The sequence below is a fragment of the Artemia franciscana genome, chromosome 10 (genome assembly GCF_032884065.1).
Source record: "Artemia franciscana chromosome 10, ASM3288406v1, whole genome shotgun sequence".
NCBI lineage: Eukaryota > Metazoa > Arthropoda > Branchiopoda > Anostraca > Artemiidae > Artemia > Artemia franciscana.
The window spans coordinates 35,016,319-35,038,498 of record NC_088872.1 but is presented as its reverse complement, the minus strand read 5'-3'; the positions used below and the strand labels follow the sequence as shown (position 1 = coordinate 35,038,498).

Here is a 22,180-nt window from a genome sequence, read left to right as displayed (position 1 = left end):
TTGAGGAAGGAAAGTCCCTTTCATATACGGAGTAATTTCTGTTCGTTTTAAGTTTTAATGTCGCTCCTTACTTTCATTTGAAAAAATTTATTTTTTTATTTATCATATAGAAGGGACAAAATAATGATTGAAAAAAGATTATCGGTAAGGACTTGAACCTTTGGCATTCTGATTCAAATTTTAACACTCTACTGACTGGACTATAAAATCCGTTAATTCAGTTGACTTTATCGACCTTTTTAGGACCATAGATACGTAACTTATAGCTAATGGAGGGTCATGTAATCTTTGACAATCTTTCCTTCTTCTGTCATAGTTTTAGTAGGTTGATGGTAGCAACTTTTACACACTATGTAAAAACTAATTGACATACATAATAAATTCGTAGTCTTTGCTGGCAGTGGCATTATTATAGAGGGACTAAAGCTATATTCCTCCCCGTAAAATCAGGCCCAATAAATTATATAAATACACCTCCCTCTCACCTCAAAAATCTACAATTGCAGCTAACCTGTAATTTTGCACTGATGTACCCAAATATTTTGCTTTTGATAGGGCTTTTTCTTAATAGATATTGTACCACTTCTTTGTTTTCAATCAATCTCGGTTCTTAACCTCTGCGACATTCAGCGTCGATTGTAGAATTCACCGGTATCTTTTCACCTGAAACTAGTTTGATTTAGGAAAATATAGCTTGTATTTTCAAATATATAAAAGGATTTTTTTTAGTTTACGTTATCAGTTGAATCTTTTAGTCGAAGTTGGTTGTTTTCCAGAAAATTAGTAATAATGAAATATGTGAGTAGCCTATTACTGTCATTTTAATTTGTAGATTAGTTTTTGTTCAAATCATTTTCATGATCGTTCGTGAAATCATTTTCGAAAACTTTTGAGATATCAATTATTTCAAAGTAACAAGGTTTAGTACCACAGTAAAACCAAAAAATGAATAAAATTATAGCAAATTACTTTATGAAAGCTGAAAATTATGAAATCAACAACGATAATTGAACTTATCTGGATGCAAAACAAATCTTGTTAAAAAATGTATTGATTTATTCAAAGCAAGTGTAGTTTTATCGCATTTACCGTGGGTCAGTTAACTGATATGTCTACTCTACTCGGCAATATTTTTATGTTTTTTTTATTCAATAATGAACCAATGTCCCTTTATTTTATTTTAAAACATTACTTTTATCCCGTTTCTTTTGAACTTTGTCTCTCTATTTCTATTCGTTTCAGCAGGCTCTTTGAAATGTTTGAATGTTTGGAATTTTTCGAACTAAAATGCTTTACTGATTTCTTTTTAGTATAGAGCACTTCAGCAGCACTAATTTTATTATATCGTATTTTCCCTTTTTATGCTTCTTGTAATTTAATCTGAAAGTTGAAATCAACAAACCTGATAAAGAAGGTCATTTGAATCATCTATCATTTCATCTTCTTCCCTTCTGGTATTCAATACACTATTGACACATTTTATTCTAAAACCGCACTTTTTGATTGAATTTTCATTCCTTAAATAGTTGTCCTATGGTCTAAATCCCCGAATCAAATTTCGAAACTCAATAAAAATTAAATTAAATAAAATTTGTTACCATTTCTTTGTAGGCCCAATCTAACATACGAAATAGGATAAGATGGGTGGTAAAACTTATTCAAGAATAAGATTTATAAATTTTTGTTGCATAATTAATATTCCTGTTGAATTTGGAATTAGAACTTACAAATCCTTACATAACATTCATATTAAACTTTGCTCTTGATTTTTCTTTTTGTTCTTGTTTCTTTTTTGTCTTGTTTCTTTTTGTCCAAAGGGTATATACAGATTTTAACATACCTATCTATATCAATATAAATACTTTTTTTTCTAGATTCTGCTTGTTGCCCTTTATGTCACTGCGGTATAGCCAAACCAAATAATCCAAAGGAACTAGCTATTGCTTTCAAGATATGAAAAGAGGGTTAACAGCTAACAGAGGTGATCTTCCCTTTGACGATCCTAGTTACAGACTGAGAAGAGAAGCATCTGAATTGGAAGCTCCTGTCGAAGAAGATCTGAAAGGAGCAGAAACACATCACTATAGTTATTATCATTATCATTATTATGGTCATTACTACCCTACATATAGTTATTCATATCCATCATATGGATATGCTCCGTACAGCTATGGTCACAGACGGTATTGGGGCTAGAGAAAAAGAAGTTTTTAAGCTACGAAAGTTTTGTACGTGATTTATTTTTACATTAAATGTTTTTTTTTACACACTTAGTATTGTTTTAGCGGTTTATTCTATTATTGATTATTAGCATCAGAGTTGTATGTCTTTTTGCACATCAAATTTATAGTAAGAAAGTTGTGTTTTCAAATTAGTGTAAAAAGCAACAACAAAAACGAGATAGCAAAAGTTATAATATAGGTTTATATTTAGTTTTTCCAACACTATGAGCAAAATTAAACAAAAATATCTTCTGCCTTTTGCCACCCTCCCTAGAAAGTCTTGTAAAGAAATACTAGGTAGATATATCTACCTAGCTTTGGATAAAGAAGCTGCAAAATTTATCCTTAGAATTTACATTCATTTGGTCCCAACACAAGCCATAAACAATACTAAACTCCAATCCAAGGCTTTCAGAGACCATGTTCCAGCTTTGCCTTAGTAAAACATCCTTTCCCTTCAGTAAACTCGTTAAAATCATTTCCAGAAAGAGGTTTCCAAAATAAATTAAAGAGCAACCTAGAAATTAAACTGAATAACTACGTTAAACATAAATATAACTGAAATTGTTTTGGGTAAGTAGATGAATTGTAACCAAAATTAAATTAAAAATGAATAATGTATACAAACTTGAAATTAATAAAAAAAAAGCATGAATAAGAAGAGGACAAGCATCCCTTCTGCTGAAACCGTACTAATACTTATTTCTTTTTATTTTTTATTGTCTCCCTTTCAGTGGCTTTTCTAGAAAAGCCGTCCACATTACTTTCTTCCGGTTTATGTTTTTTTCTAAGTATTGGACAAAATTGGAGGACGAACACAGTAAAGGGCGTCATCTATAAATTTGAGTTAGAAATCAAAGAGACATAATAAAACCTAGTACTAGTTGAAATTAAGTCATATATACGTAAAACTCATAAAAAAACATAAATTATTAAGAAAGATTTATCAAACCCAAAAGGGACAGATATTAAAGAGAATAATCACATTAAATATGACTGAAATTGTTGCTGATAAATAAATGTGTTATAAAAAAAATCAAATTAAGATTTAAAATCAATATAGAATAGAAGGAATAATAGGAGAACAGGACAGCCATCCCTTCTGTTGGATCGGCACTAAAATAAACTGTTTATTCTCTCCTTTTTGGTGCCTTTTCTAGAAAAGCAGTCCACACTACCATCTTCCGTTCCAGGTTTTTCTAAATATGGGACAAAATTGGGGAGAAAACACGCTAAAGGGTGTCATCAAAAATTTTCAGTTAGAGATTTTGTATACCTATTAGTGATAATAACTAATAGAGTATTAATTTCCTATACGATTTGTTATTTTCATTTGCAGTTGAAAGGTTTATGCAATTTAATAGTGAGGAATTGTGTCTACCGTAAAATATCTAGATTGGAAATCACTAATTACTTTCGTTTGTGGGTGAAGGCAGGTGAGGACAGTTGTAAAACAGGGTTTGATAAGTTGATTAAGAACTTCGAGAAGTTCAAATATTCGGAGTTTAACATTGCCGAGCCCAAGGCTCCACTTCTCTTGTGTTTCTTCCCTAAGCAGGTCCAATTCTATTTATATTTTAAAAGAACAGATGATATATTGTTTTATGCCATCTTCAGAACCAAATACTATTTCAACCAAATGCTAGTTCATTTACATTACAAAATTGGCTTAAGCTTAGGAATTGGGCTATATGGAAAAAGAAACGTGTTAAGATGGAATTCTTACTTCACAATAAGCGGGAAAATTAGTGTATTAAATTTTGAATACTTTCCAACTAATTTTAAACTCCTCCCCCCTAATTTGCAAATATAGAGTTAAAATTAAAAGCTATATTTCCAGTATGTTTTTCTGTTTTTTGATTTCAACACTGCTGATTCAATTTACGGCTAACCAGGCTGAAACAACATTGTGAAATCCAGGTAAATATATAATTTTGGCTGAATATTTGCATATTAGGGGTCGTTTGGGGTGTAAAATAAGGCGGAAGAGCATTCAAAATGTGTTAACTTATTGTTATTCGTATTATGAAGTAATAATTACTCTCCTAACATGTTTCCTTCTCGATATTCCCAATTCTATGCATATACCCAAAAATTTCCTTTTTAAAGTCGCTTCCTTCCTAGAAGAGGCGTCATTGGAAATCACTGGTAATTTTTGTAAATCACAAAAATAGAGGCGGGCACAAAAAAGAATCTTTGAACTTCAAAGAAGAGGGTTAAATTTGGCGTGTTCATTTTATTTCACTGAATATTCAAAAAGGATTTTCAACAGAAATTACCTTTCAAAATCATTTTCTTTCAAAATCTAATCGGGCAAAGACACGACAAGCGATAGCCTTTTCAAACAGTTCGTGGTAAAGAACTGTAGTAAGGAGCGATCCGGCTCAATAGTAACCAGAACTCCAAAAAATGGAATTTTGGTACCAATAGCCACATCAAAAGAATTGCATTTTAATGCTGATTTTAAATATATAAGTTTCATCAAGTTTAGTCTTACCCATCAAAAGTTACGAGCCCGAGAAAATTTGAATTATTTTAGAAAATAGGGGGAACACCCCCTAAAAGTCATAGAATCTTAACGAAAATCACACCATCAGATTCAGCGTATCAGAGAACCCTACTGTAGAAGTTTCAAGCTCCTATATACAAAAATGTGGAATTTTATATTTTTTGCCAGAAGGCAGATCACGGATGCGTGTTTATTTATTTATTTATTTATTGTTTTTTTCCAGGGATGATTGTGTCGACCCAGTTGTCCTAGAATGTTGCGAGAGGGCTCATTCTCACGGAAATGAAAAGTTCTAGTGCCCTTTTTAAGTGACCAAAAAAATTAGAGGGCACCTAGGCCCCCTCCCACGCTGATTATTTTCCCAAAGTCAACGGATTAAAATTCTGAGATAGCCATTATATTGAGCGTAGTCAAAAAACCTTATAACTATGTCTTTGAGGAAGACTTACTCCCTCAAAGTCCTCGTGGGAGTGGTTACAAGTTCAAAACTTTGACCAGTGCTTACATATAGTAATGGTTATTGAGAAGTGTACAGGCGTTTTCAGGAGGATTTTTTGGTTGGAGGCAGGGGTTGAGAAGAGGGGGATATGCTGGGGGAACTTTCCATCGAGGAATTTCTCATGGGGGAAGAAAATTTTCATGAAGGGAGCGCAGGATTTACTAGCATTACTTAAAAAAACAATGAAAAATAAATATGAAAAAGTTTTTTTTCAGCTGGAAGTAAGCAACAGCATTAGAAATTAAAACGAACATAAATTATTACCCATATGAGGGGCTCACCTCCTCCTGATACCTCGCTATTTACGCTAAATATTTTTAGTAATTTCAACTATTTATTCTGCGGCTTTTGTGAATCAGGGGTCATTCTTAATGAATTGGGACGAAATTTAAGCTTTAGTGTAAAGAGCGAGGTACTGACGAGGGGGAAAACCCCCTCATATATGTAAAAAAACATGATTATAAAAAAGTTCTTTACGTAAGCTAATTTATAAGTTAAGTATATCTTTTATTTATAAAAAGATTCGTAAAAAATTAAAAGTTCTAGTTGTCTTTTTAATTAACCGAAAATCGGAGGGCAACTAGGCTTCCTCCCCCGCTCCTTTTTTCTCAAAATCATTTGATCAAAATTATGAGAAAGCCATTTAGCCAAAAAAAATAAGTATACAAATTTCGTTTTAATTATTCCTCTGCGGAGAGCCAAAATCAAAACATGCATTGATTCAAAAACGTTCAGAAATTAAACTAAAAAAAAAACAAGGTTTTTTCAATGAAAGTAAAGAGCGACATTAAAACTTAAAAAGAACAGAAATTACTCCGTATATGAAAGAGGCTTTTCCTTCTCAACGCCCCGCTCTTTACGCTAAAGTTTTTTACTGTTTTAAAATGTAAAGTTAAGAGAAAGAGTCAAACTTTAGCGTAAAGAGCGGGGCGTTGAGAAGGAAAAGCCTCTTTCATATACGGAGTAATTTCTGTTCGTTTTAAGTTTTAATGTCGCTCCTTACTTTCATTTGAAAAAACTTGTTTTTTATTTTTAATTAATCTCAAATTTACGCCATTGATACCTTTATATTGCCGTTTCTATGAACGAAAATTAACTCATTTTAACGGTTTATGCCAGTTTATACCTTACGGTTTGTTTAGGAGGGGGAGTAAACGGTTAAACTCGAGATGACTAAAAAATGACTAAAAAATGTCTGGAAAGTCTTTCCTCGATATAGTAGCCTACAGCAATAGTTTTATTTGACCTATCTGGCTAAATTATGTTCGAACTATTTTGTAAAATGTCCTTCAATAAAAAAAGAATGGTGGTATCCCATATAACTGCTGGTTTTGAGATCTTTGATTCTACGAGAGTGTATTTTTTAGTCTAGGGTGTTAGAGAGAAGGCGGTCTCGCCCCCCCCCATTATTTAAATGGCTTATTGCCTACCTAATAACGTCTTATTCTAAAATAACTTCTTATAATCTTCATCACATATCATTTTCAAAATAATATTATTCTTTTATTTGTGAATCTATACAATCATGCTTTTTTTTTCTTTGTAGCTGACAAATATATGACTGAATAAAAACCAAAATAATGTATGTAGTCTGTAATGCAACATCTGTTTGTTTATAGACCTTAAGGAGATGACAGCCCCGTTCATATAGGAATAATCGTTTCAAGTTTTAATGTCGCTCCTTTTTTCAGTTGAAAAAACTTTTTTTTATTCAATTTTTGAACGTTTTTGAATTAATGCATCTTTTGATTTTGGCTCAACGTACATGAATAATTAAAACGAAATTTGCATATTAATGTTCTTTTTTTGACTAAATGGCGTTCTCATAGTTTTGATCGGTCGATTTTAATAAAAAAAAGGGGCGGGGGCGGAGGCAACTAGATTTTTATCTAGTTGCCAATTTTTGGTTACTTAAAGAGGCAACTAGAACTTTTAATTTTTTTTTTTACGAACAGTTTTATTAGTAATAAATAAACACAACTTACGAATTAACTTCCGTAGAGAACTTCTATATTTGTATATTTTTATTACGTATGTGAGGGGGTTTGCCCCCTCGTCAATACCTTGCTCTTTAGACTAAAGCTTGAATTTTTCTCCAATTCCTTAGGAATAGTCCCCGGATCACAAAGGCCGTAGAATTAATAGTTTAAATTACCGAAAATACTTTAGCGTAAAGACCGGGATATTGAGGAGGAGACGAAACTCCTTGTATAGGTAATAATTTCTGTTGGTTTTAATTTTTGATGCTGCTCCTTACTTCTAGTTGAAAACACTTTTGCTTATTTATTTTCTCATTTTTCATTAGTTTAAATAATGCTAGAAAATCCTGCGCCCTGTTTATGAAAATTTTCTTCCCTAATGATAATTTCCTCCATGGAAAGATCCTCTTATCCAATATAATTAAAATCAGCAGTAAAAGGCGATTTCTTTTTATGTAGCTATTGGTATCAAAATTTCGTTTTTAGAATTTTGGTTTCTATTGAGCTGGGTGGCTCCTTATTACAGTTTGTTACCACGAACTGTTTAATTTTTTTAAAAGGCACTAGTTTTAACAAAAAGCATCGGAAAATTAGTCTACTTCTTTTGCAAAAAGGATTCAAAAAGTAGTGCTTTAGTCAAAAGGTCCAAAAATAGTACTTTGGTACTAGCCGTGGCAACCATGCTTTAAAGATGAGAAGCACTAATTTCATTTATTGCGTTGGTTATAATAGCGCTGCCTAAGAAAGAGCGATTTGGGCACAATGTGTTATTATTTTTTATTTTTTTTTTTCTGACCAAGGCTCTTTGCATAGAAAGAATTGCAGCAGGAACTTTGAAAGGAGCTTTTTTGACTGGAAATTAAAAGTTCTAGTGTCCTTTTTGAAAATCAAAGTAATTGGAGTTCGACCACCCCCCCACGCCAATCTTTTCACTAACACATCGCATCGCACAACACATAGGATTGAAATTTTAAGAAACTAATTTTTTTTAAATATTTGATAGGTCCAGTAATCCTGTCTTTGGGGATGTTGAACCCCCCACAAACCTCACAGGACAAGGGCTTTAAGTTATACTATTTGCTCATTGCTAATGCATAAGGTTTTTTGTGTAAGGATTGGTCTTATAAATTTCAGAAGGGTCTCATTTGATTAGAAATCTGAAGTTATATTGCCTTTATAAGAGTTAAAAGTGATTAGAGGGCAATTAGCCTCCAATTTGGAGGGCGATTGGTCTTATAAATTTCAGAAGGGTCTCATTTGATTAGAAATCTGAAGTTATATTGCCTTTATAAGAGTTAAAAGTGATTAGAGGGCAATTAGTCCCCTCCCAAGCCTCTTTTCCCCAAATGTATTCGATGAAAATTTTTACTTATGAAAACGAGAAAGGAAACAAGAAGGTTATATTTTGTTGTTGTTTATTTTCCTCTTATAGCCCTCGAAGGTAGCTCATTTAAAAGGAATTTGAAAGCTCTATTTCGTTTTTTGAGAATCAAAAGTGACCGAAGGACAACTTCCCCCCCCCCCGTTCTCTTTCAACGAAATTATTGTGATCGAAATTTAAGATAGCCATTTTGTTCTAAATAGTCAAAAGATTATATAACAATGGCTCCAGGGCTGACAACCCTCCTCCTCCCAGATCCTACGGACAAGGGTTGAAAGTTATCCCCCAGGGAAATACAAGCTTTTGTTGAACTGGAAAGTTTTTAGTTTCTTTTCATGAGTCAACAGTGATTGGAGGGCAACCAGCCACTCGCCTAGCCCATTATTTCCCGAAACAAATCCAATTGAAAGTTCTCTTAACGATTCCCTAAAAGTCTCGCCTTAATACCCTTAAGTGTATTAAGGTAAATCTTCTAGGGAACGTTTAGGGGAAATTTCAACTAAAGTAAAAACTATATACATGCAGGTTTCAAAAGAGTATATGAGCATTATCATGGGTAGTGCAGCGCTTTCATAGACACCAATACCATGTAAACTTTTAAAGGAGCTAATCCGATTAGAAATTAAAAGTTCTATTGCCCTTTTTAAGAATCAAGACTGATTTGAGGGCAAGCAGTCCTCTTCCAAAGCACATTAATTTTCCAAACACATCCAATCAACATTTTGAGATAACCATTTTGTTCAGCTTAGTTGAATAGTCCAGTAACTATGTCTCTAAGACTATTTGCTTTTTCAACCTTCCATATTTATACAAATTTCCCATTATGCCTTAAAACTAAATAAAAAAGGCACCGTGGGTATTCTGGTTGCCAATAACACATCTCTGCAATATTCCTAAAACGACCACATGGTTTTAAGTTGAAACTTTCAGGGCTACTGCTATTATATGGTCAGAGACCATGCTCTAGCATTGGCTTAGAAAAGTACCCTTTGACTTCAGTGGACAAATTAAATATATATAAAGTTTTTCAAATTCCCCTTTATTAACATATAATGATTTTCACTTGAAAAGATTAAATTCTAAAGTCTTCTTCTTCCTAGTCTTACTGTAAAAGTCTAAAGCATATTTTGTCATTTGCGCTTTGGAAACAAATGATATATCGAATATTTTCTTTTGTACTTGCAACACTGAAAATAAAAATGACATCACAGCAAAATAAATTTCGGCTTGCTGACTCTTGCGGTTAATATTGTTATATGTTAAATATTCACTTTAATTTTATTAGTTCTTTCCAAGGACAGTTCAAGACAAATATAGTTTTCAATAAAACGCAAATGAAGCTGTAAGCTTGAGACTTTTAAAGTTAGGAAAAGAGTTAGTAGGGGTTTTGCTTGTTCAATTTTTGGATTTTAGTGTTCATTTTAAGTTTGAATCGCTTTAAGATTTATTTATTCAATTATATTAGTAACTGTTGTATGTTTGTTTAAAATTATTTTTTATTTAATTTCAGTTTGCTTTGGGCTTTATTCATTCCCTAAAAGAAATTTATGGTCGTTTTGAAATTAAATTAATATAGGAAATATCTCTTCTCGTTTAGGTTTAATATGGCTGTTAACTCTTCTTTGAAAAATTTATTTTCTGGAAAATTTGTCTGATTAATTTGTCGAAAAGGCTAGAAAAATTGAGAATATCAAAAAAATTATTAGGATAGTTACATTTGTGACATTTCGTATAATTTTGCTGCGTTAAAAGAAAACAATTCCATCAGAAGTCTTTCTTTTGATTCTATTTCAAGCTATCAAATAGAGATTTTTTTTTCTAAATGAAATCAAAATTAGCACTGGTTGACTTGAAGCAATCTATTTAGTTTGTGCTGAAAAACACTAAAATATTAAAAAGTAATCGAAACGAAAATTGGCGAGCACTTTTTAATAGGGAGCAACATTCAAACATTAACAAACAAAAATAGTGGCTGCCCCCTCCTCAACCCCACACTCTTTACCCTAAGTATTCATTTATTGCCCTGATATTTTGAAAACTAGTACTTAAAGACAAGAGTAGTTGCACAGGATTGGAAATGATTTCAAACCCGCTATGAAAATTTAGAGTAAAGAGCAGGGAGATAAGGATGGGAAGTTCCCCTCAAATAAAGATGTTCGTTGTAGGTTTAAATATATCTCTCACTTTCAGTTGAAAAAGCGCGTCCTTTTTAGTTAGTAGTGCACTTAAAACGGGGACATTGTCGATAACTATTAATCATCCGGATAGTGTTAAAGCAATGGTATTTTCAACAGGTCAAACATATTAAGCATGCATGCTTATGTTATTTCTTGTCTTGTCGGTTCTTTTTTGGAAATCAAGTCTAACTTGTACAGAATTACGATCTTAAAAATAATGACACAGAAACTGCAGGTTACCTTGGCATTGCCTACCTATAATTAGCAGATTGGTTCTATACCACTGGTAGTATTCTGAGATACTTTAAATGAAGGAGCATGTCAAAAAAAGAAATTTTTCAAAGAAAAGAAATAGTCGTATTGGAGCAAAAAATATAAAGAAAAAATATTCGTATGAGTAATCCAGCCTTAAAACAAACGAAACTACTATGAATGAATAAATGACATTGCTTTAGAGTGAAAATAGTTAAACGTCGTTGGTTGCATTGTCGAAAAACATCATTTTCAAATTATATTAATCTTTATAAAAATTTCATTTTATCTAGCATTCTCTTTATTTTCTTAGCATCCCTTTTATAAAAGCTCGAATCCCATAAATGGAAAGAATATTGTTTTGGAGTAAAGACATGTTCAGATTCACATGATCCCTTGGATGCTTGTGCTAATGCAAATGAAATTTAATATCCTGCAACAAGCTCCTTAGTCATAATTAAATAAAAAAAACTAATTTTTTTAGCTGAAAGTAAGGAGCGATATTAAAACTTAAAACGAACAGAAATTACTCCGTATATGAAATGGGTTGTCCCCTCCGCAATCCCTCGCTCTTTACGCTAAAGCTTTTAATTGTTTTAAAATGTAGAATTGTGGCAAAGAGTCAAACTTCAGCGTAAAGAGCGAGGGATTGCGGAGGGGACAACCCATTTCATATACGGAGTAATTTCTGTTCGTTTTAAGTTTTAATATCGCTCCTTACTTTCAGCTAAAAAAATTAGTTTTTTTTTTATTTAATTTCTGAACGTTTTTGAATTAATGCATGTTTGGTTTTGGCTCTCTGCACATAAATTATTAAAATGAAACTTGTATATTAATTCTTTTTTTGGCTAAATGGCTTTCTCTTAGTTTTGATCAGACGATTTTGAGAAATAAGGGGTGTAGAAGGAGGCCTAGTTGCCCTCCAATTTTTCGGTTACTTAAAAAGGCAACTAGAACTTTTAATTTTTAATGAACGTTTTTATTAGTAAAAAATACACGTAACCTAAGAATTAACTTAGGTAACAAACTTTCATAACCTTATATTTTTATTATGTATACGAGGGGGTTTGTACCCTCGTTAATACCTCGCTCTTTACACTAAATCGTAAGTTTTGTCCCAATTCTTTAAGAATGACCCCTGAATCAGAAAGGCCGTAGAATAAATAGTTGAAATTACTAAAAATACTTTAGCATAAAGAGCAAGGTATTTATCTCCTCCTAAATACCTCGCTCTTTATGCTAAAGTATTTTTAGAACCCCTCATATGCGTAATTATCTCTGTTCGTTTTAAGTTTCAATGCTACTTCTTCCTTTCATTTGAAAAAACGTTTTCATGTTTATTTTTCATTGTTTTCTTATAGTAATGCTAGAGAACCCTGCGCCCTTTTCATTGAATTTTTCTTCCCCCATAACAGATTCCTCCAAGTAAAGATCCTCCAACATAGCCCCCTCTCCTCAGCCCCACCCCAAAAAAAAAATAAAATCCCCCTGAAAACGTCTGTACACTTCCCAATAACCATTACTATATGTAAACACTGGTCAAAGTTTGTAACTTGCAGCCCCTCCCGCAGGGATTTTGGGGGAGTAAGTCACCCCCAAAGACATAGTTATTATGGTTTTCGACTATGCCGAACAAAATGGCTATCTCAAAATTTTGATCCGTTGACTTTGGGAAAAAATGAGCGTGGGAGGGGGCCTAGATGCCCTCCAATTTTTTTGGTCACTTAAAAAGGGCACTAGAACTTTTCATTTCCGTTAGAATGAGCCCTCTTGCGACATTCTAGGACCACTTGGTCGATACGATGACCCCTGGGGAAAAGAAAAAAAAAAAAAAAAACAAACAAATAAACACGCACCCGTGATTTGTCTTCTGGCAAAAAATACAAAATTCCACATTTTTGTAAATAGGAGCTTGAAACTTCAATAGTAGGGTTCTCTGATACGCTGAATCTGATGGTGTCATTTTCGTTAAGATCCTACGACTTTTAGGGGGTGTTTCTCCCTATTTTCTTAAATAAGGCAAATTTTCTCAGGCTCGTAACTTTTGATGGGTAAGACTAAACTTGATGAAACTTATATATTTAATATCAGCATTAAAATGCGATTCTTTTGATGTAGCTATTGATATCAAAATTCAATTTTTTAGAGTTTTGGTTATTATTGAGCCGGGTCGCTCCTTACTACAGTTCGTTACCACGAACTGTTTGATATGCATGATGATATCTTGTTAACATAATGTTACCGTACCATAGTTTTTTCTCAGAGTTATAATACTACATTTAAAACTAAAGGCTCATAAAAAAAAATCATTGCAAAAATTTTGATTAAGAAAAAGCTACATACAATGAACTTTGCTTTTGTTTAAGGTAATACATAAAAAAATAAGTTTTTTAAACTGCAAATAAGGACCGACATTGAAACTTAAAACGAACAGAAATTATTCCGTATATAAAAGGGGTTGACCCCTCCTCAACGCCTGGCACTTTACGCTAAAGTTTGACTCTTTCTCTCAGCTCTACTTTTTAAAACAATAAGAAACTTTAGCGTAAAGAGTGAGGCGTTGAGGAGGGGTCAGCCCTTTTATGTACGGAATAATTTCTGTTCGTTTTAAGTTTTAATGTCACTCCTTACTTGCAGTTTAAAAAACATTTTTTTATTTATTTTCGGCACCTTTTTTAATAAATGCATGTTTTGATTTGGGCTCACCGCACATTTCAACCAGGTTGAAACAAGAATGGTCCATGGCAAAATCCAGGGAATATAATTTTGGTTATATATTTTTATGTTTTGGGATGTTGGGGAGTAAAATGCAGAGGAAGAAAATCCTAAATGTGTTAACTACAATTTTTCTGCACAGTATGAAGTAAGAATTGTTTTCGTAACATGTTTCCTTCTCAGTATTTTCAATTCTATGCTTGTACCCAAAAAGGCTATCTTTTAATTTTCAAAGTCCCCTCAAGTTTAACTCGAGTGTGTCCGAAAATGATGTTAAATCAAAGAAATATAGACACGAGAACATAATGTATCTTTAAAGTTCTGGAGGAGAGGGTAAATTTGACGTGTTAGTATTTTCACTAAACGTAAAATTTTTTTTGTGAATAAAAATATCCTTCAAAATCGTTTTTTTTTCAAAAGCTAACGGGACAGAGAATCGAGAAGCGATCGGTCATTCTCCAATTTACGTGATTGATACCTGGATATTGCCTTTTCCATGCATAAAAATTTACTAATTTTGACAGTATCCGTCATTTTTAAACTTGGCATATTTCTAACTAGCAGCTATTCATAATGCCGAATAATAATAAAAAAAATGTTTTTTGTGACGCTAGAATATATCCAAGCTCTAAGATAGGAGAGGGCCCCCCTCTCCTAAAAGTTAGTTTTTCAGTGAATGTACAAAAAGTTTTTTTTTAATAAAAGTATCTTTTACAATTGTTTTCTTTCAAAAGCTAACGGACATAGAATCGAGAAGCGATAGGCCGTTCTCCAATTTTCGTGATTAACACCTGGATATAAACCTTTTCCATACCATAAAAATTAACTTATTTTGACAGTTTTCGTCATTTTTGAAGTTGGCATATTTCTAACTAGCAGCTGTTCATAATGCCGTATAATAATAGAAATAACTTTTTGACAAGACGTTAGATTATATCCAAGATCTAGGATAGATTAGAGGGGGGACAGCTAAACTAGAAGTGACTGAAACATTCTGATATGAGACAAATTTCAAGAAAAAACATTTCCTGGGCATAGTCTAGAATTAATCGTATTAGACCTATCTGGCTATAAAATGTTCAAAACATTTCGTTAGGCATTCTTCAATAAAACAAATAGCGGTAACCGATATAATTTCTGGTTTTAAGATAAAAATGAACAATTAATCCCTGCGACATCTCTCCATAAAAAAGTTATCCCTCAATTTGACGGAAGGATGAGGAATGGAGGGATTCAGTTTTTAATGGGGGATGAAGGATGTAGGGATTGCACAATGAAGGATAAGTTTTTCTTGACGGAGGGATAAGAGACTGAGGAATGATTTTGCTTTGATGGACGGATGGGTTTGTTTGAAAAGAAGGAAGAGAGCTGAATTTGATAGAGGGGTTAATGGCGGAGAAATGAATTTGTTTTATAATGTCTCTGGTTTGTTTTGATACAGGGATGAGTGAACAAGGGCTGAAATTATTTTGATCGGAGGATGTTTTTTTATAGAGGGATGAGTGAATGAGGGATGAGATTATTTTGATTGGAGGATGACAGATAGAGAGATGAGTTTGTTCATATGGTAGGACTATTTATTTTAATTGAAGGGCAATTTTGTTTGGAGGGAGGAGATAGATATTTTTGAGGGAGGGATGAATTCATTTTGACAGAGGGAGCCAGAGCAAATCTGACTCTCTCTCAAACAGAGAAAGAGGATTTTTATTCAAGCAAACTTGGTCAAATCCCAGCGTAGCAAGCGTACCTTCATCAGCAAAGGCAACTAGGTTTGACTAAGTTGGAGCAAAGGCATTGGAGTTGGACTGACTCCTTGTTTCATCAACACGGTTAGGGTGACACAAATGGTAATAAGACATTGGAAAAAATATCTTTAATGTATGAAAAATATCATTGATATAAAAAAAATAGTATTATACCCAGGATACATCCTTGGGAGACTCCATTTTCAACCTTAAAGACATTTAGAGGGTTCTCGCCAATAAGAAAATTCACTCCACAAACAGGAATGGAGCAAAGGGTTAACGATTTTATTAGTCCTTTTAAGCCAAGTTTTACGAGAAGAATGGCATGTTCTATTTCGTCATAATTCTTATTAACGTCCAATAAAAAAAAAAAAAAACAGCAAACATTAAACCAGAGTCTAAGGCTGAGATAATGAAACTAAGGAGCAAAGCACACGCATTCTTAATTGGGTTACTGGTATGAAACCCCAATTGAAAGTCACAAAGAAACTGTTTTGCATCAAGGATGCTTTTGAGTCTAGAAATTAGGGCCTTTTCATAAGTCTTGCTGAAAACTGACAAGAGAAAGATAGGTCTGTAATTTCAAGGATTACTCCTTGAGCTACATTTAAACAGAAATATTTCTCTAGTACTTTTAAGTGATAGATGGGAAAATATCGATCAAAAGAAGCTTAAACACGTTCTGTTAAAGGTGTGACAATTTCTTGTAAAATGAAGTTGAGAACCCTAGTAGGAATATTATCTGGGCCTGAGGACGAAGCATCTTGTAGTGGAAAAAAATCCTACAAATTTGTCTGACTAAAATAATTTTTTTGTTTTCTGAATCTTGAGTAAAATGGGAGTCATCCTAGGGCTTAAAAACTCTGATTTTTTAGTCATAATAAGGGGTTTCAGATTTGCAGTATTACAGACCTCACTGAATCATAAAACAAATAAAACATGTATCAAAATCTGTTATAGATTCAGACTCACCCCATACTTTTTTTAATGTTGTTTTCGAAGTTTTTTTTTCAAAGCTAATGTGAAAAAATTTAAATTAATATGAAAATAGAAATTTAATGTGAAAAATTTTTTCAAGGGTTAATTCCGAAAAAATAGGAAAGTGGTATGAAAGGTCGTTTACCAAGACACACCTACTAAGAATTGGTATAGAAGGATAAATATTATTATTTAGAATGACTTTTGTCTCAGTTGCTCCTGTTGCTATAAACATCTTTGGCAACATACCATAAAAAAGTTTTAAAGCGAGAAAGTATAATGACACATAAGAGTAATCCAAAGGATTTAAGTTAGAATTACCCATGACAACCCTCTGAAAAGGCTGATTTTAGACGAATTTTATTGTTTAATTAAGAATATACAAGAATATCTGGTACAGAACCACTTGGAGCACGATAAACTTCAGCAACAACCAACCTTTTTCTTGAGACTGAAGTTTCAACAAATTAGTCATTCGAAAACTTCTTCTACATTCCAAAAAAAAATAATAAGGGGTTTCAGATTTGCAGCATTACAGACCAGTTACTCCTGTTGCTTTAAACATCTTTGGTAACATACCATAAAAAAGCTTTAAAGCGAGAAAGTATAATGACACATAAAAATAATCCAAAGGATTTAAGTTAGAATTGCCCATGACAACCCTCTGAAAAGGCTGATTTTAGACCAATTTTACTGTTTAATTAAGAATATACAAGAATATCTGGTACAGAACCACTTGGAGCACGATAAACCTCAGCAACAACCAACCTTTTTCCTAAGACTGAAATTTCAACAAATTAGTTATTCGAAAACTTCTTCTACATTCCAAAAAAAAATCTCTACGAATGGAATATGCAAATTTATCTGAAACATGAAGAGCAAGACCCTCCCTCTCCTATTCGAACCCGGCTCAATCGTTCAGTCAAACAACCAGGCAAATCAAACCCTGAATCATTAGAGACATCCAAAAGAGTCTCACACAGACAAACAACATGTGGCTGCAAATCATCCATCAGCATTTTAAGTTGTTTAAAAGAAGAAATTAGTCCTTCAGTATTTAACTGAAACAGTGAGAACCCCCCCCCACCTATCCTTAGCAAACCGAAAATTTGTTAAAAAAATACTGTTTAAATGAAAAAAGTAAAGTTAATCACAGGATCATTATTCACAATCGTCTAATTTAATAAACCTCCAACATCAAGCTGATCTCTTTCTACAGTAGACATTCGGTTTAATAAAGCGGTGGAATAGCATGAATCCTTATAATTAAATATGGACAGTTACTTGAAAATCTTAAAAGTAGAACATAACCATAAATCATACGTCCTCCGTATTCAAACAAGCAAACGTTCACAGAAAGAAAAAAAATGACATATTGAAACAAAGCAAAAACAATAAAACCCTTTTACGAAGCCGAACAAAACGCATACATAATCGCAAAATAAGTTACAAAAAGAAGTAAAGATGAACAAAGGTTTGTGACCTTTCACAAACCTTTGTGATTACCTGACCGTAATCTGACCAATCTTTTTAACGCCGAACTTGTCTCTCGCTTGACTGAGAATACCACGACAGTACTTTGTTGCAGATTCGAATTTGAAAATCTTAGAACCAGAAAATTTTGATTTGCTTGCGAACACTTTACGGGCCATCTCGAAAGTAAAAAAAATTAAAAAAATTGGGGAAGCTGCATCATTTTTGAATTAAGTAATTGCGTCTAACAACTTTCGGCAATTACTTCTGGCAGCTTCTGTCACTACTTCTGGCAATCGTTTTTCCGGTAGTATTTTGATGATCTTTTTGCGGCCCTGGCTGCAAGGTGAAGAGCTGTAAGAGTAAGAGCAGGGATATTTTCAGAAGGCAAGTATTGAACAATGAAGGGTTTTGAATTCAAGTCATTTTTCACTATTCTTCAAACCCTTTTAAGAAGAAACACTTTAAAAATATAAAAGGTCAAACTTTGACAATTGTTCCTTCTTCTGTCATAATTTTAGTAAGTTGATGGTAGCAACTTTTACACATTATGTAAAAACTAATTGGCATGCATAATAAATTCATAGTCTTGGCTCGCAGTGGCATTATTATAGAGGGATAAAGCTATATTCCTCCCCGTAAAATCAGGAGCAATAAAACATATAAATATATCTCCCTCTCACCCCAAAAATCTAGAATTACATTTAACCTTTATTTTTGCACTGATTTACCCAAATATCTCGCTTTTGATAGGGCTCTCCCCTAATAGATATTGTACCACTTCTTTGTTTTCAATCAATCTCGGTTCTTAACCGCTGCGACATTCAGCGTCAATTGTAAAAGTCCCCGGTATCTTTTCACCTGAAACTAGTTTGATTTAGGAAAATATAGCCTGTATTTTCAAATATATATAAGGACTTCTTTAGTTTACATTATCAGTTGAATCTTTTAGTCGAAGTTGGTTGTTTTCCAGAAAATTAGTAATAATGAAATATGTGAGTAGCCTATTACTGTCATTTTAATTTGTAGATTAGTTTTTGTTAGGAGCTTTGTAGCCAACCTGAAATTCATGAAATTCATTTTCGAAAACTTTTGAGATATCAATTATTTCAAAGTAACATGGTTTAACCAAATAAATAAATCAAATTATAGCAAATTACTTTATGAAAGCTGAAATTTTAATGAATATTTAAGATTTGAACAACAATTATAATTGAACTTATTTGGATGCAAAATAAATCTTGTTAAAAAATGTCTTGATTTATTCAAAGCAAATGTAGTTTTATCGCATTTACCGTGGGTCAGTTAACTGACATGTATATTTCTATTTTACTTGGCAATATTTTTATTTTTTTTTGTTAATAATGAAGTAATGCCCCTTTATTTTGATTTTTTGAACATTACTTTTATCCTATGTATTTTGAACTTTTCTCTCAATTTCTATTCGTTTCAGCAGGCTCTTTGAAATATTTGAACGTTAGAAATTTTTCAAATTAAAATGCTTTACTGATTTCTCTTTAGCATAGAGGACTTTAACAGCACCAATTTTATTATATCGTATTTTTTCCTTTTTTTGCTTCTTATAATTTAATCTGGAAAGTTAAAATCGACGAACCTGTTTAAAAAAGTCTTTTGAACGGTCTATCATTTCATCTTTTTACCTACTGGTATTCAAAACACTATTGAAACATTTTATTCTAAAGCCGCATTTTCGGATTGGATTTTTAGTTCCTTAAATAGATGTCCTATGTAATAAATCCCCAAATCAAATTTTAGAACTCAATAAACATTTCATTAAGAAAAATTTGTCACTATTTTCTTTATAGGCTCTTTCCAAAATCCAAAATAAGCTAAGATGGGTAATAAAACTTATTCAAGAATAACCTTTATAAATTTTGGATGCATAATTGATATTCCTGTTGAATTTGGCATTAGAACTTACAAATCCTTACATAACATTCATATTGAACTTTGCTCTTGATTTTTCTTTTTGTTCTTGTTTCTTTTTTGTATTGTTTCTTTTTGTCCAAAGGATATATACAGATTTTAACATACCTATCTATATCAATATAAATACTTTTTTTCTAGATTCTACTTGTTGCCCTTTATGTCACTGCGGTATTAGCCAAACCAAATAAACCAAAGGAACAAGCTAGGGATTTTCAAGATATGAAAAGAGGGGTAACAGCTAACAGAGGTGATCTTTCCTTCGACGATCCTAGTTACAGGCTGAGAAGAGAAGAATCTGAATTGGAAGCTCCTGTCGAAGAAGATCTGAAAGGAGCAGAAACACATCACTATAGTTATTATCCTTATCATTATTATGGTCATTACTACCCTACTTATAGTTATTCATATCCATCATATGGATACGCTCCGTACAGCTATGGTCACAGACGGTATTGGGGCTAGAGAAAAGGAAGTTTTTAAGCTACAAAAGTTTTGTACGTAATTTATTTTTAAATTAAATGTTTTTTTTTTAACACACTTAGTATTGTTTTAGCAGTTTATTCCATTATTGATTATTAGCATTAGAGCTGCATTTCTTTGTGCACATCAAATTTATTGAAAGAAAGTAGTAAAATATTCAAATTAGTGTAAAAGCGACAACAAAAACGAAATAACTAAAGTTATTGTATAGGTTATAGCTAGTTTTTCCAACACTAGGAGTAAAATTAAACAAAAATATCTTCTGGCTATTGCCACCCTCCCTGGAAGGTCTTGTAAAGAAATTCTAGGTAGATATATCTACCTAGCTTTGGATAAAGAAGCTGCCGAATTTATCCTTAGAATTTACATACATTTGGTCCCTCCACAAGCCATGAACAATACTTTTCCTCCTTGACGCTCCGCTCTTTACGCTAAAGTTTTTTATTGTTTTAAAAAGTAGAGTTGCAAGAAAGAATCAAACTTTAGCGCAAGGAGCGGGGTGTCGAGGAGGAAAGGCCCCTTTCATATACGGAGTAATTTCTGTTCGTTTTAAGTTTTAATGTCGCTCCTTACTTTCATTTCAAAAAACTTTTTTTTTTAATTTAATTTCTGAAGTTTTTTGAATTGATACATGTCTGATTTTGGCTCTCCGTACATAAATTATTAAAATGAAATTTGCATATTAATTCTTTTTTTGGCTAAATGGCTTTCTCTTAGTTTTGATCAGACGATTTTGAGAAACAAGGGGTGGGGAAGGAGGCCTAGTTGCCCTCCAAGTTTTCGTTTACTCAAAAAGGCAATTAGAACTTTTAATTTTTAACGAACGTTTTAATCAGTAAAAGATATACGTAACTTCAGAATTAACTTACGTAACAAACTTTTATATATCTATATTTTTGATTTTATATATGAGGGGTTTGGACCCCTCGTTAATACCTCGCTCTTCACACTAAATCTTGTTTTGACCCAATTCTTTAAGAACAACCCCTGAATCAGAAAGGCCGTAGAATAAATAGTTGAAATTACTAAAAATAATTTAGCATAAAGAGCGAAGTATTTATCTCCTCCTAAATACCTCGCTCTTTATGCTAAAGTATTTTTAGAACCCTTCATATGCGTAATAATCTCTGTTCGTTTTAAGTTTTAATGATTCTCTTTACTTTCAATTGAAAAAACTTTTTCGTGTATATATTTTCATTGTTTTTTTAATAGTAATGCTGGAAAATCCTGCGCCCTTTTCATTGAATTTCTCTTCCCCCATGAAATTTTTCTCCAAGGAAAGATCCTCCCATATAGCCCCCTCCCCTGAACACCACACCGAAACCAAAAAATCCCCCTGAAAACGTCGGAACACTTCCCAGTAACCATTACTGTATGTAAACATTGGTCAAAGTTTGTAACTTGCAACCCCTCCCCCAGGGACTGTAGGGGGGTAAGTCATCCCCAAAGACATAGTTATTATTGTTTTCAACTATGCGGAACAAAATGGCTATCTCAAAATTTTGATCCGTTGACTTTGGGAAAAAATGAGCGTGGGAGGGGGCCTAGGTGCCCTCCAATTTTTTTGGTCACTTAGAAAGGGCACTAAAACTTTTCATTTCCGTTAGAATGAGCCCTCTTGCAACACTCTAGGACCACTTGGTCAATGCGATGACCCCTGGGGAAAAAAAACAACAAACAAACAAATAAACACGCACCCGTGATTTGTCTTCTGGCAAAAAATACGAAATTCCACATTTTTGTAGATTGGACCTTGAAATTTTTTCTATAGGGTTCTCTGATACGCTGAATGCGATGGTGTGATTTTCGTTAAGATCCTA

The 22,180-nt window shown here is 32.8% G+C and overlaps 2 long non-coding RNA genes across 2 annotated transcripts; both read left to right on the top strand.

Moving 5' to 3' along the window:
- The first annotated feature begins 457 nt into the window (after positions 1 to 457).
- LOC136032136 (uncharacterized) lies at positions 458 to 2,267 on the top strand. The gene is made up of 2 exons (XR_010618655.1): positions 458 to 798; positions 1,875 to 2,267. It is a non-coding gene; the product is annotated as an uncharacterized LOC136032136 (long non-coding RNA).
- A 16,202-nt stretch (positions 2,268 to 18,469) lies between these two features.
- On the top strand, positions 18,470 to 20,410 carry LOC136032134 (uncharacterized). The gene is made up of 2 exons (XR_010618653.1): positions 18,470 to 18,925; positions 20,019 to 20,410. It is a non-coding gene; the product is annotated as an uncharacterized LOC136032134 (long non-coding RNA).
- Positions 20,411 to 22,180: the final 1,770 nt, after the last annotated feature.